Source organism: Panulirus ornatus, chromosome 31 (genome assembly GCF_036320965.1).
Source record: "Panulirus ornatus isolate Po-2019 chromosome 31, ASM3632096v1, whole genome shotgun sequence".
Classification (NCBI taxonomy): Eukaryota; Metazoa; Arthropoda; class Malacostraca; order Decapoda; family Palinuridae; genus Panulirus; species Panulirus ornatus.
Window position 1 is genome coordinate 6,971,121 of NC_092254.1, and position 21,827 is coordinate 6,992,947.

Below are 21,827 nucleotides of genomic sequence, written 5' to 3' on the forward strand. Positions count from 1 at the left end.
GTCTGCCCGACACACACACACACACACACACACACACACACACACACACACACACACACACACACACACACACACACGACATCCCCTCCCCCTTCCTCATTTGACTCCCCGCTGCACACACACACGCACGCACACTCCCCTCCCTCTTCCCTCCCCCCGCACCGCCCCCTCACCCCCAGGTCATCTCGTTAGGCAGAGCTAAGGTGTCTCTGAGACTGTGTTGACCGTCTGGGCCTTAATCACCAGTAATTTCGTTTAATTATGGGTAGTTATAGCGCCTATCCCACCATTCTCCTCCTCCTCCTCCTCCTCCTCCTTCTACTAAGCCATGAATTAATTTTTTCGTGCAATTAATATTTTTTTTTATAGATGTGTTTAATCCGTTGTATTGTCGGAGAAACACCACTGGTTCCTTATGCCTCTGCTCTCTCTCTCTCTCTCTCTCTCTCTCTCTCTCTCTCTCTCTCTCTCTCTCTCTCTCTCTCTCTCTCTCTGATGTGACGACACGCCCCCTCCCCCTGCTTCCCAGATAAGGCACCGACGCGTCGTTGGCCGCCTCAGTCATTACGAAGCGCGTCGCTCGCCACCCCTTCCCATCCTTCGTATCTCATATTCCCTTCTCTCTTCCATCCCCTCTCCACTGCATCGTCACTGACCCCATCCCACACCCCCCTTTTCACCCCTCCCTCCCCTCTGTTTTTCACCCCTCACCCCTCCCCCCCTCTGTACTCCATCAGTGCTCCACCTCCTTCGCCCCTGCTCCTCCTCTCACCCCAGTCGTTCCCTCTGGCCATCTCCACCCATGTGTCTGTGGCTATCACGCTCGCCACTCACCCGGACTAGCCACTACTCCCCTTCCCCCCCTCCCCTCCTTATCTCCCTGATCCCCCTCTCCTCCTTATCATCTCAGCGTCTCTGTGTCCTCTCCCACTCCCGTCCATCCTCCACTCCACCTTTCGCTTCCGTCTCCTGCCTTACCCATCTCCCATACATCAGTTGGTGTTTTATGTTAGCTGAGACCCCACGGGTAGCTGAAGCCCTAATCAAGGACATCCCATTGATATATATATATATATATATATATATATATATATATATATATATATATATATATATATATATATATATATATATATATATATATACTCTGGCCTGAGCCAGGTACCCATTTAATCCACCAATCCTTCGGGGTGGATGAACAGCTGTGTTGACTGTGGACCGACCGCCGCAACCAGGATTCGAACCCATGCGCTCGACCCTGATCGGCCCGTGAATGCTTCACGGTCAGGAACGCAAACCACCCGCCACACCACGGGAGTCTATAAAGTTTACATCCTCCCCTTCTCATCTTTGCACATATCACCTCTCTTCTGTCCTCCTATCTATCTCCTTCAGCCATCCGGCTACCAGTGTTCCTCCCACTCTGCACCACTAGTTGTATCTCACATCAGTTGCGTTCATACATCTCTCACTCTCCCCCTCCCCTTTGTCTCACCGAAGCCCCAGATGTCTCCCTTAGTCTCCCTTTTATCTCGTACATTATCTCCTCGGTTTGTTTCTCCCACCTCGTTATCTCTCCGTCTCCTGCCGATTCATTTCCCTCCGCTGCGTTCTCCAGCTCCGACACAGCGACCGAACCTTCTTCCCCTTCCATCCCTGCGTCCATCACCTCCACTCCCACATCCCTCCAGATCACTTATAGATAAGAGTCCATTCTGTTTTACTATCCTGACTCCATCTGTGTAGACGAGGAATGTAGAATACTCTCGTTGTGCTCCAGTTGCGGATTGCCTCGTCGTAGACCATCAGGTCTTCTGTCGTCTGTCCTTCAACTATACATAGACCATCAGGTCTCTTGTTGTCTGTCCTTCAAATGTACATAGACCATCAAGTCTTCCGTTGTCTGTCCTTCCCATGTACATAGACCATCTGGTCTTCTGTTATTTGTCCTCCCCAAGCGCTGCTATGTTGCGATATCGTAGACCATCTCCTCGCCCACCACCAGCGGGACCACACCCGCCACCAGACCTGCGCCTGTGGTCAGCGTGTGGAGCAGCTGTGTGAAAGACCTCTCGATGTCACCTGAATGGCGGCCGTCCACGTTTGATTGTGTGAGCTATTGAGACGATGGTCGCTCCCTCTCCTGGAGCACCCTCACCCACACCCAGCGCCTCCTGGTCCTTTACCCACACACCCTGACTCACTGCATCCTTATCCATACCCCCTCACTCACTAGTTCCTCACCCACACGCCTGACTCACTGTATCCTTAACCCTCACTCAATGTCTCTTTATCCACGCCCCCTGACTCTCTGTGCCCTTACCTACACTGGCTGTCTTCTTCCCACACCCCTCACTCACTGCCCCTTTACACACTTTACCCTTACTCACACCCCTCACTCACTGCCTCACTTGGACTTCTCAGACTCAACACCTCCTTTTCCCTCCCCTCTCACTCCTCGTCCTCCTCCTCCTCCTCCCCCCTGCCCCCTGGTGCTGAGCGCCCCCTGTGTCACCACCAGAGGGAATAGGCCTTTTGTTGGGGGGAACTTTTCAAGAGGGTACAATTTGTGCTGGAGGCTCGGGAGCTGTGAAGGGACAGGCTGGAGAGGCGGGCCGCCAAGGGCCCCCAAGTTGTCCACCGAAATGGAATTGTTTAATAGATTTTTGGTGGGAACAAATGGAGTTTGGCCGGGTCTCGTCGGCTTTTGCTGGGGTCCCATCCCTTGGTGCGGAGACAGCGACTTGTGTATGGCGGGTATACCTGCTGACCTCCGCTGTGTATTTTCCCAGGCTGGCGAACTCTTTCAAGTGATGGCGACCGACTTAACTGAACTAACTAACTCTCTGAAGAGACGAGGGGAGGAGGAGGAGGAGGAGGTCTGTCGAAGTTCGTCTTTGTGAGACCGAGGCTCTGATATAACTTCGAGTCGCGCCAGCTCGACCACCTCGCGCGGTAGGCTCCTCCTCATGGGTGAATACCCGGTTGAGCTCGGTAGGATACGGTAGGTATGGTAGTGTTACGGTAATGCCGTGAACGTGATTACTTCAGGGTTTAAGAGGTTATGTGTGGTAGGGTTGTGGTCATGCCGTACTCGTGGTAGTGTTTGAGGCAGAGCAACAAAGCCTTCGAGGTATGACTCCACACGTCTGCTTCAGGGTTTGAGATGTTATGTGTGGTAGGGTTGCGGTAATACCGTTGTACTCGTGGTAGTGTTTGAGGCAGAGCAACAAAGCCTTCGAGGTATGACTCCACACGTCTATTTCAGGGTTTGAGAGTTTATGTATGGTAGGGTTGCGGTAATACCGTGCTCGTGGTAGTGTTTGAGGCATAGCAAAGCCTTCGAGGTATGACCCCCTCCCCACACGTCTGCTGTAGATGGTGATGGACGCGGAAGGCGACGGACGAAGGTACTGACGATGTTAAGAGGAAGGGTAGGTGGCGGATCACTCGGTGGTCGGTGCGGTTTGCAGTGGCTGGAGGGATGACAGTATATCACAACTTGTTTTAGTGATGCCGTGAACGTAAGATTCGTTCAGATTCACAGGTCGTCAGTCGTGTGTCTTAAAAAAGAAGAAAACAAGATTTTGAGGCGTAAGATTATTTATATAAGACAGGTTGGTTGGTTTGAAGGTTTTGGCCTGGCCTGGCGTCCATGTAGGTCTGCCATGCGAAGTGAGGAGTGTGGGAGTTTGGTTATACGACCTCTGGTGGTGTCCCAGATCCCCTAGGCCTATGGGACAAGGGCCAGGGATAAACGCGTTAGGGCCCACGGATTTCACGGGGCTTCAGGCCAGAATGCAATCCATCGCTTTTACGGTCCAGCGGTGAAAGCGATTCGAGAGAACCATTCACTCGATTGCGGTAAGGTATACCGAGTGACTGCTACCCTCCCCCGACGCGTAACCACGAATGGAAATATGATGAAGGGGTAATGGGTTCAGATCATGGACCTACCTACCTCCCACCCTCGACCTATATATGGAACGACCCATTGTGTCCAGCGGTTGTAAAGATACGTCGTATGTGGTCGTCGTATCTCACTGATGCCTCTGTAGTGTCACAACCCCGCAGCAGCACATCTACTGGAGCCGTGCGGTGCGTCCGGCAGTTACCCATCCTCCCTCCCTCCCGCCCACAGCTCGGGTAAATCCCTCCCCTGTGGAGGGTGTCGACCCAGCCCTCCAAGGATTGGTCCAGTTGATTTTGAGAGGAGGAGGAGGAGGGTCATGGACCACTGTCACTCCTTGTGTTGTGTGTGTGTGTGTGTGCGCGCGTTTGTATCGAGTTTCCGGCTCGATATATATATATATATATATATATATATATATATATATATATATATATATATATATATATATATATATTGGCATAACCTTAGGCTTGACTAGTAAAGGTAGTCAAAGCTCAGACCATAATGTACCTAAGGGACGCACCATATTGCTACAGGGTCGTACCTTCGTGCTCAGGGGGTCGTGCCCAAACGTCGTGTTTATAAAGATAACACGAATTCGTACAAACCTGTTGGCTCACACGCATTTGAATCTGATATTTATCATATTCGGTGGGACTAACCTCAGGCTGTGGCTCGCGTTTTGGGCAACGGTAGACGGATCTGGGGGATTCGAACCAGCCGTATTTGGCAACTGTCTCTCGAGAAATTTCTCCCTTCCCTCCCGCTTCATTACCCTCCTTTGTGTATGTTATTTAACAGCCATCAGGCTAATGAATATGATCATTCCGCATAGAATATGTGGTGAATGATTATTTCATTTTTTGTCCCTACACGCCACACACGAAATAGAATTATAATAAAAGATGATTGCTGTTGGGGTAAGCGGAATGGAGGAGTTGCCAAGTGTGACTTTGTTTTCTTAGCTGGGCGTCGTAATCGGCGTTAAAATGGATTAGCGTGTAACCGGCCGGGCACAAAGCGCGGGAAGCCTTTTAATTGGACTAGAGAGAACACTTTTGTGGTGGCATCTGGCCTGAGGCGGGGGAGACAGAACTCACACAGCCGCCCGCCCGCCCGCCCCCGCCTTGCCTTGTGGTTCTTAATACGGCTACTGGACATGAGCCATATCCTGGTTAATGTTACTCTAACACGACGGGGCATTGCCTTTTCTGGTCATTTCTAGTGTATAGCTGCTGTCTGGACACTGGCAAACCATATGTCTGGTTATTTCCCTTTTTTTTTTTCTCAATATTTGGATAATGCCAGACATGGTTGATATTGAGGCGCTAATTCATATATATATATATATATATATATATATATATATATATATATATATATATATATATATATATATATATATTCTTTTCTTTCATACTATTCGCCATTTCCCGCGTTAGCGGGGTAGCGTTAAGAACACAGGACTGGGCCTTTGAAGGAATATCCTCATCTGGCCCCCTTCTCTGTTCCTTCTTTGGGGAAAAAAGACCATTTATAGGACATTTACTGTGCCATTTACGTTGTTTTGGCAGCTGTTTCTTTCGGGGGTACGTACAGCCATTTTGTCTTGTATTCCGCCATTGGTCTTTTTTTTTATTATGGCAACTGTCAGGGTAAGAACTGCCATACGTCTCTTTTATGGCAAGTTCTGCCATTTATACAAGTGTTTCTCTGGCAACCGTCAGGACACCTGCTGTCGTACGTTCTGGCTATGGCCACCTCCAAGACATTTACTGCCCCGTATCATTGTTTATGTGCCACACGGCCAGGTCGTTTACAGACCAATACATCTTGTTTCTGGCCACAGCCTGGGGTACTAGGACGCCATCTATCTATCTTTTGTTTCCACTGTTTGGACACATTGCCATAATTTTTTTCCCCCCGTCATTGAGGACATTTATCCGGCCATTGGCTGGGTACGTTTGCCTTTATTTGATGGTAGTCAACATGGCATGGACAAGAGCATCATGCCCTTGTCTTGGCCATTTTAGAAGAATGGGAAATTGAAGCAGCGTATTGAAACAGAAAACGTAGGAACTCAATTGAGCATCTCAGTTGTACGTAGACGTCTATCTCTCAAAGGTACTTACGATTGCTTTGCGACGTGGCGGTCTTGCCAAAAGCTTTCGCCTGGCTAGCGCGTAGCTCTCACCGTTCACCGAAGGAAAGAATAGAGTCACGAAAAGCGAGACGTTTGAGGGTTTTTTTTTCTGGTGTTATGTGTGAGTTGGAGAGATTGTGGGACAACTGAATTCGTCACACTCATGGAACGAATTCGTCATAATCATAGGGTTAGAATTCTGAATATATTTTTGCAGACCCTCACTACCTCTTTTTCTAACTGTTGTTTAGTTAAACTTGTTAGCGTGTTTGGTAATGATAATGATAATAATAATAATAATGATAATAATAATAATAATAATAGTAATAATAATGATAATAATAATAATAATAATAATAATGATTTTAATGATAATTATTATGATTTTATCATTATTATTATTGTTATTATTAGCAGTAGTAGTATCATTGTTATTATTAGCTCTCCCTGCCCGTTGGTGTCCACGTCCGTCATCTCCTGTAACATTACCCCTGTATCACCGCTCACTATTCATCGCCCAGGAAGAATCTCCATAATATAAATAAACAGAGAGCAGCAGGCTATTAACCGAGCCATAGCGGGAGGAGGGGGCGTCTTCGTCTCCCTCCCTCCCTCCTTGGTTCGCTCGGCCGGCCGCCGCCGGAGACAATATGACCAGACCTTAGTCTCCCCCATCCCCAGGTCATAGTGGGCACTAGTCTCCCCCTCACCCTGATCTTAGTGGACACTAATCTCTCCCCTCCCTCAGATCTTAGTGGACACTAATCTCTCCCCTCCCTCAGATCTTAGTGGACACTAATCTCTCCCCTCCCTCAGATCTTAGTGGACACTAATCTCTCCCCTCCCTCAGATCCTAGTGGACCTTAGTCTCCCCCTCCCCCAGATCCTAGTGGATCCTAGTCTCCCCCTCCTCCAGATTCTAGTCGACACTAGTCTCGCTTGCTGACAACGACATAAATAAAGCTATAACCAGGGGAGGAGGAGGAGGAGGATCAGCGTGCCCGTCAACTGTGACAATACACCCCCGCCCTCCCTGTGGGGGAGAGAGAGTGCCAGGCACACACCCACGGACCCACTCCCCGACTGTTTCACCCTCCTCAACGCCGTCGACAGCCACACACACATACACACACACCCCACCTACATATATGCCCCTCCAGACCTCCATATATCATGAGTATATCATGAAATATGTATTGATAACACGTCTCAATAGTCGATCTTCTCATTAGATTAGGGTAGAGAACTCGCCCCTCGCGCGGGACTACGGGACAGGAGTGTTGATTTCACCGAGAGGATTGGTTGAGCTGTGAGCACGGACGGGTCTGCCAAGCAGGGAGGTGACCACATCCATCGACGCCGCCGACACCTCCGCCAGCAGGAGGAGTTCCTCCTCTCCCTCGTCGCCTTCATCGCCCCCGGTATGGACCCTTGCCACGTCCCTCAACTCCTCCCCACGACCAATCGGCTGCCAAAACTCCCACTCCACCCGAGAGGTTGTTGCAGCCGTGCAAGCGATGAATACTGCTGGTGACTGGGACGAGGTTGCTTAAAAAAGCTCTCTCTCTCTCTCTCTCTCTCTCTCTCTCTCTCTCTCTCTCTCTCTCTCTCTCTCTCTCTCTCTCTCTCTCTCTCTTTCCCTCCGCCTCCCTCCTCCTCCTCCCCCAACAGGCGTAATACAAAAGCATTTTTAAGCTCTCCGAGAGCCTCCGCCGTTCTTTGATGTCGCGTTGTGAGAGGGGCTGGTGTTTGGCCTGTTAGTAAGGGTCCAGATCTCTCTTTTCTGTGTCTCTGTCTCTCCCTCCCTCCATCTCACTCTCTCTGTCCCTCTGTCTCTCCCTCCCTTCCTCCACCCATCCATCTCTCTCTGTCTCTCTTTCTCACCCGACGCCTCGGCAGTTAATATCTTGTGTTTGGGAGGTGCACAGGTCAATACGGATGTGCGGAAGACCTCCTCGCCAGGGGAAGAAAGTTACTCGAGGACAGAGAGGAGGAGGAGGAGGAGGAGGACGCCCTCCTCGCCCGCCGGTTCCTGCCTCCTCCTAGCTTGTTTGGACCGCAAATATTTGTTGCAACAAAGGGGGGGAGTTCGCCGCTCTTTTATGTTGTCTTGTCAGTGGGGTCGGGGCTGTCTGTGAAGGTCCCGTGGCCTGGCTGTCTGTCTGTCTGTCTGTGACGATCCTGTGGCCTGGTTACCTCCTTCTCTGTCTGGCTGTCTGTGACGGTCCCTTGGCATGGCTACCTCCCTGTCTGTCTGTCTGGGGAAGGGACGGTTCTGTAGGCTCGCTATCTCCCTGTCTGTCTATCTGTTCGTCTGGGAAGGGGACAGACCTGTCAAGATTTGATTATGTGGTAGATAATAGAGACGATCCGTTGGCAGTTGTATGTAAATATATCTTTCTTAAAAAGCCACAGGATGTTTTTTTTTTATCGGACAAGACATGAAATTTAAGAATACTAGATTTTTTTTTTTTAGGATGACGCCCTGCGATTGGTCGGTGCATACTGCGATCTTTCAGAACAGTGCTCGTATTGGTTGTTCCATACTCGACAGCTTTTCAAAACTAAGTTCCCATTGGTTGATTCAGACGACAGCTTTTCAAAACGAGGCTGCCATTGGTTGATTGCATTGCTCCTCCGCCTGAAGCGCCCTCATTGGACGATATCACTTCACAATATGCCGCGCCCATGAGGGGGTGTGCATACCTTGTCGCGCTGCTCGTGGGCGGCGACGGGTCTTCCTAGCCATGGCTACGTCGTTGAGGGCGGCATAACACTGTAAGACGAGACCCCTGGGTCGACCTGGGCATGTGATGATGGCTTGCCTCAGTCAGTGGACGACGAAGACTCTTCCCTGATGTGAATATAATGATAGGATGACGTCACGGCACATATGCTTGACAGAGAGAGTGCTTGCTGGCAAGATGTGTGTGTGTGTGTGTGTGTGTGTGTGTGTGGGTCGCCTGTGTCTGCACTTAGTGTGGCAAGTCCCCCCCTGGCTCGCTACTCCGTGGTCCTCCCCAGCAAGACTTGTCTCGACCCCTCCTGCACGTGCTGTGTGTGTGTACAGTGTCGTGGTGGCAGGCAGGCCCAGCGCGTTGTAATCACCGCCTGAGGCGCGTAGTAGTACTCGCCCTTTTGAGGCGGTAGGGCCAATGCGCGTTGATCGCCGCCCGAGGCAGGGCCAGCGCGTAGTGCTCACCGCCCAAGGCAGGGTTAGCATATATGTTCGCTAGTATATCTTAGGAGAGTGGAGTGGGTGTCTGGGGAGCCAGCTGATGCTGGCTGGGCAATGAGGTAGCGAACCCGCACCATCTTACCCAGTCAGCCACCTGACCCAGTTAACCACCTGACCTAGTCAACCACCTGACCTAGTCAGCCACCTGACCTAGTCAGCCACCTGACCCAGTCAACCACCTGACCTAGTCAGCCACCTGACCCAGTCAACCACCTGACCTAGTCAGCCACCTGACCTAGTCAGCCACCTGACCCAGTCAACCACCTGACCTAGTCAGCCACCTGACCCAGTCAACCACCTGACCTAGTCAGCCACCTGACCTAGTCAGCCACCTGACCCAGTCAACCACCTGACCCTGTCAACCACCTGACCCAGTCAACCACCTGTAGCAAACTTTGCGTCAACAATTAACCTACCAAGGGAGCTCCGGGCACACGGCTCCCCGGACGGTGGAGCACGACCGGCGGGCGGGCGGGCCCCCAGCGGTACGCTAATCCCACAGTGATGCTGTCTGGCCTTAAAAGCTTTAGGAGATTCCGCTTAATGACGCAGAGATTATAATCCCCAGACTCGAACCGGAGACGCATCTGCCAGGATTTCAGTTTGTTTTCCTTATTCTCTGGGGGTAAACTGAGGTGGTCTTGATAAGCTGCCTGTTGTGAGGGATGGTCTTAGTAAGCTGGCTGTACTGAGAGTTGGTTTTAGTAAGCTGGCTGTACTGAGGGATGGTCTTAGTAAGCTGGCTGTACTGAGGATGGTCTTAGTAAGCTGGCTGTACTGAGGGATGGTCTTAGTAAGCTGGCTGTACTGAGGGATGGTCTTAGTAAGCTGGCTGTACTGAGGATGGTCTTAGTAAGCTGGCTGTACTGAGGGATGGTCTTAGTAAGCTGGTTGTACTGAGGATGGTCTTAGTAAGCTGGCTGTACTGAGGGATGGTCTTAGTAAGCTGGCTGTACTGAGGATGGTCTTAGTAAGCTGGCTGTACTGAGGATGGTCTTAGTAAGCTGGCTGTACTGAGGGATGGTCTTAGTAAGCTGACTATGTTGAGGTGGTCTTAGTAAGCTGGGTATACTGAGGTGGTCTTGGTAAGCTGGCTCTCGCTCCGTGCTCTCCACCCCCTCACCATACCTCTGGCGTCCCTCCCTCCTTGCTTACTCCCGCCCCCTCACCTCACCAAACCCCACATCCATCCACCTCCCTGATGCAGGGGAATCAATCCACCTTTACTCCACCTCAACCCTGGCCCTTTTCCCCCCCGCCTCCACCACCCGAGAGCACCTACCTCATACCACAGCACCATGGGGTCTCCTCCCCCTGACTCACCCAACACACCGTCGCGTCGTTCCGCCTACCACCCACACCTCCTCACCCCACACACAACCCTGGGGCTCATCGCGATGGTATCGCTGAAAGCAACACGGTGCTCGGGGAACTCATTCTGCAGCCTGACTCGAGTGGGTGTTTTTGTTTTTTTTCTTGTACTCAGAATCATCTCATCTTTGCAGCTTGACCGTTAACAAGACGGAAATAACATGACTGGCTGCTCCAGTTGTTGCCGGGTCCACCCACACCTCTTCCACCCCCGTAAGAGAGTTTGGGGGGAGGACTGGCTGTTGTCACCCCTGCCATGCATCATGAATATCATTGGCATTTTTATCCATGGTGAATGTTTTGTCTCAGGTAATGGAGAGGTTTTCTAACTTCGCCCTCACTCAGGCGTTCGAGGAAAAAAAAATAACTTTTGTTCTCAGATGCTTGAAAAGTATTGTAACTTTGCCCTCCCAGTTACTTAAGAAGTACCCTAACTTTGCCCCAGATACTTAAGAAGTACCCTAACTTTGCCCCAGATACTTAAGAAGTACCCTAACTTTGCCCCAGATACTTAAGAAGTACCCTAACTTTGCCCCAGATACTTAAGAAGTACCCTAACTTTGCCCCAGATACTTGAGAAGTACCCTAACTTTGCCCCAGATACTTAAGAAGTACCCTAACTTTGCCCCAGATACTTAAGAAGTACCGTAACTTTGCCCCAGATACTTGAGAAGTCCCTTAACTTTGCTCCAGATACTTTGTAAGCACCCTGACTTTGCCCAACTGTAAACAGTTCACTCCTCACATAACTTATTACACAATTCAGTCACCGCGGTGGTCCAGCTCCTCGACCTATTGTGCACTCTTCATCCTCCCTTGGCGCCACGGTCGCAGCCTGGGTACGGGCGTCTCATAAATTACCCCGCTTTTGGCGAGCGAAAATAAATCAAGTAAGACTCTCTTCCCACCGCGGCCGCTCGTCGCCCCTCATCGCTAGCTTTAATAGCGACGCCGAGACCAGTAACACACACCAACTGGTGTCGTGGTGCTTTGTCGAACCTGAAGGCGCACCGTCGACCAGCAAGCCAGCGAGGCATGTGGCAGGTCTGCCACTGGGTCATTTGTAGTCTGGCGTGTGTGGGTGGGGAGGGAGGGCTTCGAACTCAAGGACGCTGGAGAAAGGGAACGGAGGCATCGACGTGGAGAATATGAGACGCGTTCATGCTAGGCTGCAACTCCATGAGCACGACGGTACGACCCTTGAGCACGACGGTACGACCCTTGAGCACGACGGTACGACCCTTGAGCACGACGGTATGACCCTTGAGCATGACGGTACGACCCTTGAGCACGACGGTATGACCCTTGAGCATGACGGTACGACCCTTGAGCACGACGGTATGACCCTTGAGCATGACGGTACGACCCTTGAGCACGACGGTACGACCCTTGAGCACGACGGTACGACCCTTGAGCACGACGGTACGACCCTTAGGTATGATGGGTGTGGCCTCTTAACTTACCCTCAATTAGAAACAAGGAAATAATGTCAAAAAATAGACGAACTAAGAACGTAAAACGTATTGGTACAGAATGGTATCAAAGTTTTTTATTTTGTTTTTGTGTTTTGTTTGACTTTACTGTTGTCTGTGATAATGTTTGAGGTAACGCTAGACCCAGCACACAGCTGCCGTTGGCCTAGGCGTGTATAAACATCCTGACGGAGAGAGCCAGAGTCTCCGGGAAAGGCACCTGGTGCTGGCCCGGACGTGCACCTCGAACCAAGACCCCCTATCGCTGGGGTAACAGAGACCAGACCACTCTGCCACGATGACCCCCCTTCCTCCTCCTCCACCCCCAGCCGGCTCCCAACTGGTGATGAGTGTTGACACAGATTGGCAGCCAGATAAACAGACAGACACTCACACACACACCCATGTCATAGCATCCGACCCGTCAATATATCAGTCATCATAGATTCTCCCCTTTTGCCCCATATTTACGCTCTTCCCCCCCCAAAAAAAGAATTAGTATCGTCTCCTCTGAAGCCTTCGAGCCTGAGGTACTCATGTATTGACTCCTCGTTCTCATGTGTGAGTATTGTCCCTCTCCGCCATCACCGAGACGACGCTGTACTGCATTTGTTAAGTACAACGAGTACGACCTTGGGTGAGAGGTGGTGGTCGGGGGGTGTGTGTTTAGGTTCGTGAGCGGACCTCGCGTGGGGTAGGCAGGACCCACAGCTGGTCGAATGGCCGAAGAAGAATACGAAGGGAAAATTAAGGGGCAGGACCCACAGCTGGTGGAATGGCCGAAGAAGAATACGAAGCGAAAATTGCCGGGTGTGATAAGTGGCTCCGGATTGTGAGGGTGAGGTGGGAGGAGGAGGTGAGGAGGGAGGGTGGTTATTACTACCATTACGACGACCCTCTCTTTAATGATCCATTCCCATTCATTTTCGCATGCCATTAATGTGTCTGGTGATTTACGGTAATGATAGATTTAAATTAGGTTTCTCTCTCTCTCTCTCTCTCTCTCTCTCTCTCTCTCTCTCTCTCTCTCTCTCTCTCTCTCTCTCTCTCTCTCTCTCTCTCAGCCCCCCACCCCCACCCCCCGAGCGTCTGTAAAACTTGAGGTACTGCCATTTAACTCTCAACACCACCCTCCAACCCCCACCAATCCCAGTACCTCTAAACAGTTCCATCTCGCCAGCGAGAAGAACTGGACGCTGATTGGCGGATCCGTCGATTTATCGGGAACCACCCGCTCGGTGTGACCAATCACCACGGAGATATATGGACGTGATGTGTGTGTTTACTCGTGTGACGTCATGACAGTAGTATCCCTGGTTGGTGGCTGTGGTCATAACGTTAGCTGGCTAAACCAACCTTCTTTATTGAACTCCACCGTCATGTTGTCTATACTGATCGTGGGCCCCCGGGGTGTATAAGTATTGTATTAACCTCATGTCTTGGGCAAGAATTAATCTGAAATGAAAAGGGAAGTGACGGGGTAACGTCTGCGTGCATTCAAAGTTCGCTCGTTGCCCAAAGAGTGAAGAAAATCGTTTAAATGTTACTGATTTTTATAGTAATGTCCGCCAGTCAGGAACATCGCCAGCCAGGAACATCGCCAGCCAGGAACATCAGAGGGAAGATGTTGCCGATCGGTTACTCCCCCTCTCCGCCGCCCCGACATCAGAGGGAGGCAAAAGTAGCCACATCGAAACCAAGAGCGAGTGTTGACCGTTGCCACCTGTGCTTGTAGGGTGCTCCTTGATCAGGTCGTGCGGAGGAGGCGATGCCAAGTGCAGGATAGAGAAGGAGGGAGATTGTGAAGTAGTTTGTGTGCCGTAGAACGTTCGTGGTGGCTGAGAGTTGTGTAGCGGAGCGGCAGTCGTGCTGGTGATACAAGGCAAGAGGTTCGAACATTATACATTAGGGACGCACCGACCAGCTCCGGGTTCCTCCACATCTAGGACGGCTCGTGTGAGGAAGGCTGCTGAAAAAGTGAGAGAGAGAGAGAGAGAGAGAGAGAGAGAGAGAGAGAGAGAGAGAGAGAGAGAGAGAGAGAGAGAGAGAGAGAGAGAGAGAACAATAGAGAGAGATAGGCAAGGGGGAGAGGCATTGAGCAGACGCAAACATGACAGGAGAAACAAATGAGGAAGCCCCATAAAGTGCGTAGTGTAAACACGATAATGGAAGGAATGAGAGGAGGGAGGCGGGGCGGTGATGGCGATATACGACGCCCCTCTTAAAACCACGCGAATAAAAGCCTTGCCATTTGAAGTGTTGGTGGCCGGGCGCTTCTGTTGGCTAGCCGCTGCTTTCCTCGGGCTGCCTGAAGATAACTGAGGGGTGGCGCCCCTCACCTTGCCTCCTCCTCCTCCTCCGGCCTCTTTGACGCTCTTTATTCTTATGTTTATCTGTAGGGGGAAAAGTAAAGCTGGGTCTTCTTGTTACAGATGGCCACAGGTGTCCGAGACGCTCAGGGCTGTGAACCTCATTCTGAACCCTGACAGCACGAGCCTTAAGGATTGGCGTGATGGTTTCTTTATTTTTGTTTTCCAAAGCACGACGCCTACGACGCTTTCCAGGATGATGGTTTAACCTTTTGGGCAGACCCACCCCCCAGGCGAAGTGCCAAGGGTCGCTCAGTCGTGGTGGAGAGTCGTACTGTTGATCATCTTGGGTTTTATTTTATCTTGTCAGTGACTTGATTGGTGTGTGTGTGTGTGTGTGTGTGTGTGTGTGTGTGTGTGTGTGTGTGTGTGTGTGTGACAGAGATATAGATGTACATTTTCTGTGTTTTAAGTATTCGTTTGTTGGATATATGTTTCAGTATAATCCGGACGGTCTGCATAACCCAATACGTACATGTCATCACAACACATTACAAGTGCTCTCTCCCTTGAGTGCAACGTGTACCCTCATAACTCGAAGACCTTATGACCAATCTTCTTCCAATTTGGAGCCACAGTTGTCCAAGACGCTGGGACTGTGTCACGGCTCGCGCGTTCGGATACCTGTACAAGAAACGCGTGAAGTATGGCTCTGTTTCACTGCCGTGGCTTCACATCTTAGCGGATGCGTAGCCCGGCGACTACTAAAAACAAAGTGTGTTTGAAACGAGGGACCTGCGTGTCTTTTATTTTGTTTTAACTTAATATGGATATGGCAAGGACTAAGGACAGGCTGCTCCCCATCATCGTTAAATGAGCACTGTAATATTATCAGTGGAGAAAATAAGTCCGATGTAGTGAGAGATGAGCAAACTGGGTGATGATGTCTGTGTACCTCATGGTTCGTGTGTTTATTTCTAGTAGAAAAATGTCTGTGTGATAAGTGCCTTGCGCTCCTTATCTTACATGTAAAATGCCGTGTGGATTTATGCATCAATGCTCATTTCTTATGTTATCGTCTTTTAAGTTCCCTGAAGTCTGTAGATCCGGTGAGGAAGGCTTAAGGGAAACCAGACCTAGGAATTGAAACTCTGCCCCCGCCCGTCCTGAAAATGGATCTCGATGACCTTTCGTTGCACAGGATAGACTGGATTCCTTCCTCCTTTAGTTACAGAACACGAGCTTGAGTTTGACCTCCCTTACAGTGCACAGGACGAACTAAGGGAGCGATCTCCTTTCCGTGCACAGGACGAGCTTGTTTTCATACTCCGTTTGGTGCGCAGGAGGAAGTGGATCGCGCGATGGGAGAGGGTTTCCGCCGTGTTAACGAGCCAGACGGCCGCCGCCGGGGTTGTGATGCCGTCCATCGTCATGTTATTCCTCTCCTCCGTCACTCCAGCGCTCGAGCCGCCTCTTGATTTCCCAGGGGGGAGGAGGGGCTGGCTGACTTCCTGGGTGTACTGTGGGAGATGAGTTTTTTTTTTCCTGCGGTAGTGGTGTTTGTGTGATGGTAACCGGCGTCTTTTGGTGGTGGTGGTGGTGGTAGTGTTTGTGTGGTGGTAACAGGCTTGTGGTGGTGTTTGTGTGGTGGTAACAGGCTTGTGGTGGTGTTTGTGTGGTGGTAACAGGCTTGTGGTGGTGTTTGTGTGGTGGTAACAGGCTTGTGGTGGTGTTTGTGTGTGTGGTGGTAACAGGCTTGTGGTGGTGTTTGTGTGGTGGTAACAGGCTTGTGGTGGTGTTTGTGTGGTGGTAACAGGCTTGTGGTGGTGGTGGTTGTGGTGGTGTTTGTGTGGTGGTAACAGGCTTGTGGTGGTGTTTGTGTGTGTGGTGGTAACAGGCTTGTGGTGGTGGTTGTGTGGTGGTGAATGGGTTCTTATGGTCCTTATTGATGGCCGGTCCACAGGTTCGCCAGGTGATTGATGCCTTGCCTGACGACCGCCCAGTTACCCACTGGGTCGTTGTTCCTCCCAATCTGTCGTCTTGATGTGTTACTCTAACACGACGGTACGACCCTTAAGCACGACACTGCCAGCCCTTGAGCACGACACTGCCAGCCCTTGAGTACGACAATACGAGCCTTGAGTACGATGGACTGGCCTTTGACCTTGGTCCATCATCAGTCAGCCAGCCAGCCAGCCAGCCAGCCTGCTTGCTGACATTCACCTCCTGACGCCTCTCCATCACCAGCCTGCCTGCCTTCCCCCCCTTCACCATCGCCTCCTGACACTCCCATCACCATCCCAGCCCAGCCCAGCCTTGCCAGTCAGCCAGCATGCTTGCTGACCATCACCTCCTGACACTCCCATCACCAGCCCAGCCCCAGCCTTGCCAGTCAGCCAGCATGCTTGCTGACCATCACCTCCTGACACTCCCATCACCAGCCCAGCCCCAGCCTTGCACAGTCAGCCAGCATGCTTGCTGACCATCACCTCCTGACGCCTCTCCAATCACCAGCCATCCTGCTGATCATCGCCTGACACTTCATCACCATCCTAGCCGTCAGCCCAGCTTCTAGCCGTCAGCGGTCAGCCGCTGGATCTCCTCCAGCTGCCCGGCTGATCCTATCTCCCGCCTGATTGGTCAGCCATTTATCCAGATAATTGGCTTTAAAAGATCAGACGAGCTGTTTACGGAGATGTGGCCTGATCAGGAGATACAGGCCCGAGGGCTCTGCAAGTTTTTAACCACCTCCCACCTCCCCTTTGAGTTAGCCAGACGGTACGGCCTCCTCGAGCAAGACGGTACGATCCCTTCGAGTACGACAGTACGACCGCCTCGAGCAAGACGGTACGACCGCCTCGAGCAAAACGGTACGACCGCCTCGAGCAAGACGGTACGACCGCCTCGAGCACGACAGTACGGCCTCCTCGAGTACGACAGTACGGCCTCCGAGTACGACAGTATGACCTCCTCGAACACAACGATACGACCCCCTCGAGCACGACGGTACGACCCCTTCAAGCACGACGGTACGACCCCCTCAAGCACGACGGTACGACCCCCTCGAGCACGACGGTACGACCCCCTCGAGCACGATGGTACGACCCCCTCGAGCACGACGGTACGACCCCCTCGAGCACGACGGTACGACCCCCTCGAGCACGACAGTACGACCCCCTCGAGCACGACGGTACGACCCTTGGGGCATGATGATGGCCTGGTCTTTGGACCCGAGCATTACGGGTCAGGTTCGGGGACCTGGCCACCACTCCTAAGGGTCGTTCCGTCATGCTCCAGTAGCGGAGGTGGGCGAGGTAAGGTGAGGATATCCGAACCAACCCAGGGGTAAATCCGTTATACTCCGGGGGTAACTTTCGTTATACCCCAGGGGTGAATCCGTTATACCCCAGGGGTAAATCTGTTATACCCCAGGGGTAGATCCGTACCACCGCTGACCATCTAGTTCTAAGAGGTACAGTGAGGACCGGTGGGTCGTGATTACATCCAGTGGTCACCTCTTGCGACTACACACACACACACACACACACACACACACACACACACACCACGCTGTTTATTTACGGTCGACCAGTGCGTCAAGATTTCCTTGCGTTTCTGGTCGACCAGTGTGTCATGATATCTTGCGTTCCTGGTCGACCAGTGCGTCAGGATATCTGACGTTCCCTGGTCGACCAGTGCGACGTCTTACGTCCCTGGTCGACCAAGTGCGTCAAGATAACTTACGCTCCTGGTCGACCAATGCGTCAAGATGACTTACGCCCCTGGTCGACCAGTGCGTCAAGATAACTTACGTCCCTGGTCGACCAAGTGCGTCAAGATAACTTACGTCCCCCACCGTAGGGGTCAATGTGTCAAGACATCATGCCCCCACGTGGGTCGCTGGCTCCCTCGCCCGGTCGACCATGTTCCCAGGTAATTGTAGCAGGTGGGCGACACACGATGGCCCCCAGAGATAAGGCGGGACGCCGGGCTGAGGCCTTTACTGCGCTCGTCTGACATCCTGCCTACACTTCCGGGAGGGAGGGAGGAAGGGAGGTAGAGGCTGGCTGGTGTGGCAGGGCTTTGGGAGGGCGGGACGCTGGGGAGGTGGGTGGGTGATGCCACGAGAGAGAGAGAGAGAGAGAGAGAGAGAGACAGGATGTGTGTGTGTGTGTGTGTGTGTGTGTGTGTGGTTAACTGCTGCTCTCCGGCATTTATAGACATGATAATTTTATGTATAGAAACACCATCAGGGTTGTATCGTCTTATTTATAGCATTTAGGGCATACGTGAAGATTAAGAAATACATTGGAAACGATAACGTTATCTCAAGTCTTCTTTTTTATCTGTTGCAGGTACGTGGACGATGTGTGGTGTGTGGCGGTGGGGTGCGGTGTGGCACAGCCAACCGGAGCATCGCGGGTCCCACACACACACACACCCACCCACCTGTCTCTAGGGTGAGTGTCGGGCCTCCTTAAAGGTGTTAATACATGTGTCATTCCCTGTTTATGTGTCCGGTTTTGCACTCGAGGGGACCCACGTCTCTTCTTTTAATTTTTTCTCACCTTTTTTTTTTATGTATTGATATTCGTGTTTAAATTGGTTTAGAATGTTTCACGTGTCTCCCATCTCCGCTTTTTGGGAAATGCTTCCCCTCAGCACGGGATGGTTAACTTGTGTAAGTGATTTACAAGTTAGGAGGAGTTGAAAGCAGTGCCACAGAGAAGTTTAGGAGTACATCTGATGGCTGTTTTGGCTTCAGATCCACGGCTGAAATTAATGACGCCTCCTCAGCTATTGGGAACGACTTACCAGGCTTCTCTCCTTGAACTATTTGTATGTCTTTGTACTCCTACTTCCTACCACACTCATCCACAAGCTTCTTTTCCCGTCCACTACCACAGACAGCCTCAGTAGAACCCAGCGGTCTGTTGCTCTTTGAATTCTTCGTTGCTCTTTGAATTCCTCGGGATTCCTTTATGTCTTGTCTAACTTCCTGTCATTTTGTTTTTCCTTTTGTTCCGGATGTAGACTTGGGAGACCTGTTGTGGCTTGACGTCGTCAGGAATGCATCTGTGGTCACCATGTCATCCCAGGAGCCTTCTGTCATCCCAGGAGGGGAGGTCGAAGTCCGGCCTCCTCCTCCTCCTCGCCTAGTTTGCGTGGATCATTACACCTCCTTCGGGCGCTGGTCTTGTTTCAGGTGCTGGTTTGACTACTAATATCTTTGGAGTCTGGTTATCCCAGTGGTCCAGAGCGGGCCGGAGTAGGTGATTGGTAGGGCAGGGGGATGGGCCGGAGTGAATTGGTTGTTTGGTTTGAACTGGAGTGAGGCGGTGTGGTTGGCCGGTTCTGACGAGTGTGGTGGTCGGATGTTGGGGGTGGGTGGTGTTGAGTGGGTGTCGTTGGTGTGGGAGGCAGGTAAGGTAAAGGGAGAGGTATCAGGCGGCCTCTTGGGCTATGAGCCTGTTTATGCTGGTCAGTGGCCCGTGGTGAGCCGGGTCTCCCACCCTCCTCCCACACACACACACACACACACACACACACACACACACACACACTCCCCTCAACAGCTCAATATAATCTGTTTACTTTACAAATTCTTACTCACACACTTTCCCGTTTTCTCCACTTATCTCCTTTTTAGGGGATGCACAAGAAGTCATCCGTGTCCACAAATATCCCGTATTATTCTTTATTTTTTAGTTTAACGAGTGCCAGCAGGATTCTTAATATAAGGAATTAAGTCTTACTAAAAACAGTTCATTCCATTGGATTTAGATGCCTTATACTTTTTTTTTTATTCTTTATTTTTTGGACGTTCTTAAGGTGGGACTTAGCGCGTAGACTTTGTCCTTTTCCTGCAGAAGTGTGAAACACAAGATTTTACGACGCCTGAGTACCATGGCTCTTCCTCCCTGGACCAGATCGCGCCCAGGCGTCGAATCCCGTCGTCCTCAGGGGGTCGTACGGCGGTGCTTGGAGAGGTTTACGGGCGCGTGTGGGTGGTCTGGGGAACACCCAGTACGACGTGACCACCTTCGGGAGGTCGGGGTGTGTGTGGGGGTTGCTTGACCAGGACGACCACCAGTGGATATATATATATAATGTGACGGGCCTCCCACGGGCCCGGTCGGGCCCTGCTCCTCTTGTGTGGGGGGGGAGGAAGACATTAGCGCCTCCTTGTTCCCTCTCCGACTGCGTCTGTCACATATGTTATACCCAGATAGATAATGTTCCCTCGTTGCTTCTGCTGTGTGTGTGTGTGTGTGTGTGTGTGTGTGTCAGTTACGTTCGTACGTGTCTTGCGACACCAGTAAATTCATCGCCGTTTGATGTTGTGAATCTAATAATGGCTTGAGCGTCGGTGAATTCTGTGGGAGACGACGAACTGTCTCCATCACTCAGGGGCGAGCAGCAGCCAGCTCCAACGACGACGTGGCCATCATCGTCGTGTACGTGTGCAGGGGAGAGGAGAGGAGGGAGGGAGGGAGTTGGTGGGAGGAAGGAGAGGAAGGTCTCAGGTCTTAGTGTCAGAGTGTGGGAGGGGCAGGGAGGGCTTGGGGTAGGAGAAGGAGGAGGAGGAGGTCAAGTCTACCCCCCCGGGATGTGTCTGGCCTGACCAGACCTGCTGCCACTGTGGTGGAAAGCTCCGAGTGACGTACTCGCATCTTATGGGGAGCCAACCAAGCGAGTCCTCGTCTACTGAGTCCTGCTGTCGGGTTCCTCCCGCTCCTCCCACGGCTGCTTCTGCCACCGCAGGCCAGGAGTGTAACTCACTCCCATAAGTAAATGGACGTTTGAAATGTCGCTTAAAGCTCTGCCCTTCTACACAGAGGAGGAAAATATAAGTAAAAGAACATGTCTTGAGAGGAGCGCGGTGGCGGGGAGGATGAAGACACGTAAGGAGGTGAGGAGCAGTTGCTTTCGTTATCACAGCGGTTATGGCGTCGTGTGGTCAGCGTGTAAGTGTCGGGGATTATGTGAGTCAAGTGGGAACTAAAAGTTTATAAACGTCAGCTTCCAGACAGAAGGTGTGACCAGGGGGGGTTGGCTTGGCTGGGGGGGAAATGCATGGTCGCTCACACTCAGATTGGCTTTCAGTTTGATTCCTAGCTGGTGTAGAACTGTCGCTGATCTGTGTGTGTGTGTGTGTGTGTGTGTGTGTGTGTGTCACTCCTTCAAGAGGCTCATCTGTAAGGTGTTGGTGTATAAACCAAGCGCTGATGCCAAGCTTTTGTGAATTTCCAGATGATTTGACACAGCTCGTAGTGACGGAACAAACACCTGGACTATTGAAATCGTCTGAACACTTTCAAAAAAATTTCTGCTCCTTTGTTGCATGTTCGAGAGAAATTCTCACCCCAAAAAAAAGGAA

At 51.4% G+C, this 21,827-nt stretch overlaps 1 protein-coding gene across 2 annotated transcripts in view; it reads left to right on the plus strand.

The window, feature by feature from the left end:
- LOC139758786 (metalloprotease TIKI1-like) overlaps positions 1-21,827 on the plus strand; it is a 276,929-nt gene that overhangs the window by 131,726 nt on the left and 123,376 nt on the right. Inside the window, exon 1 of one of the 2 annotated variants that reach the window (XM_071680589.1) lies at positions 18,806-18,906. The exons of the other annotated variant lie outside the window; for it this stretch is intronic. The gene's annotated coding sequence lies outside the window, so the exon portion shown is untranslated. Of the gene's footprint in view, positions 1-18,805; positions 18,907-21,827 lie in introns of those variants that run through there. 2 annotated transcript variants of the gene reach the window in all.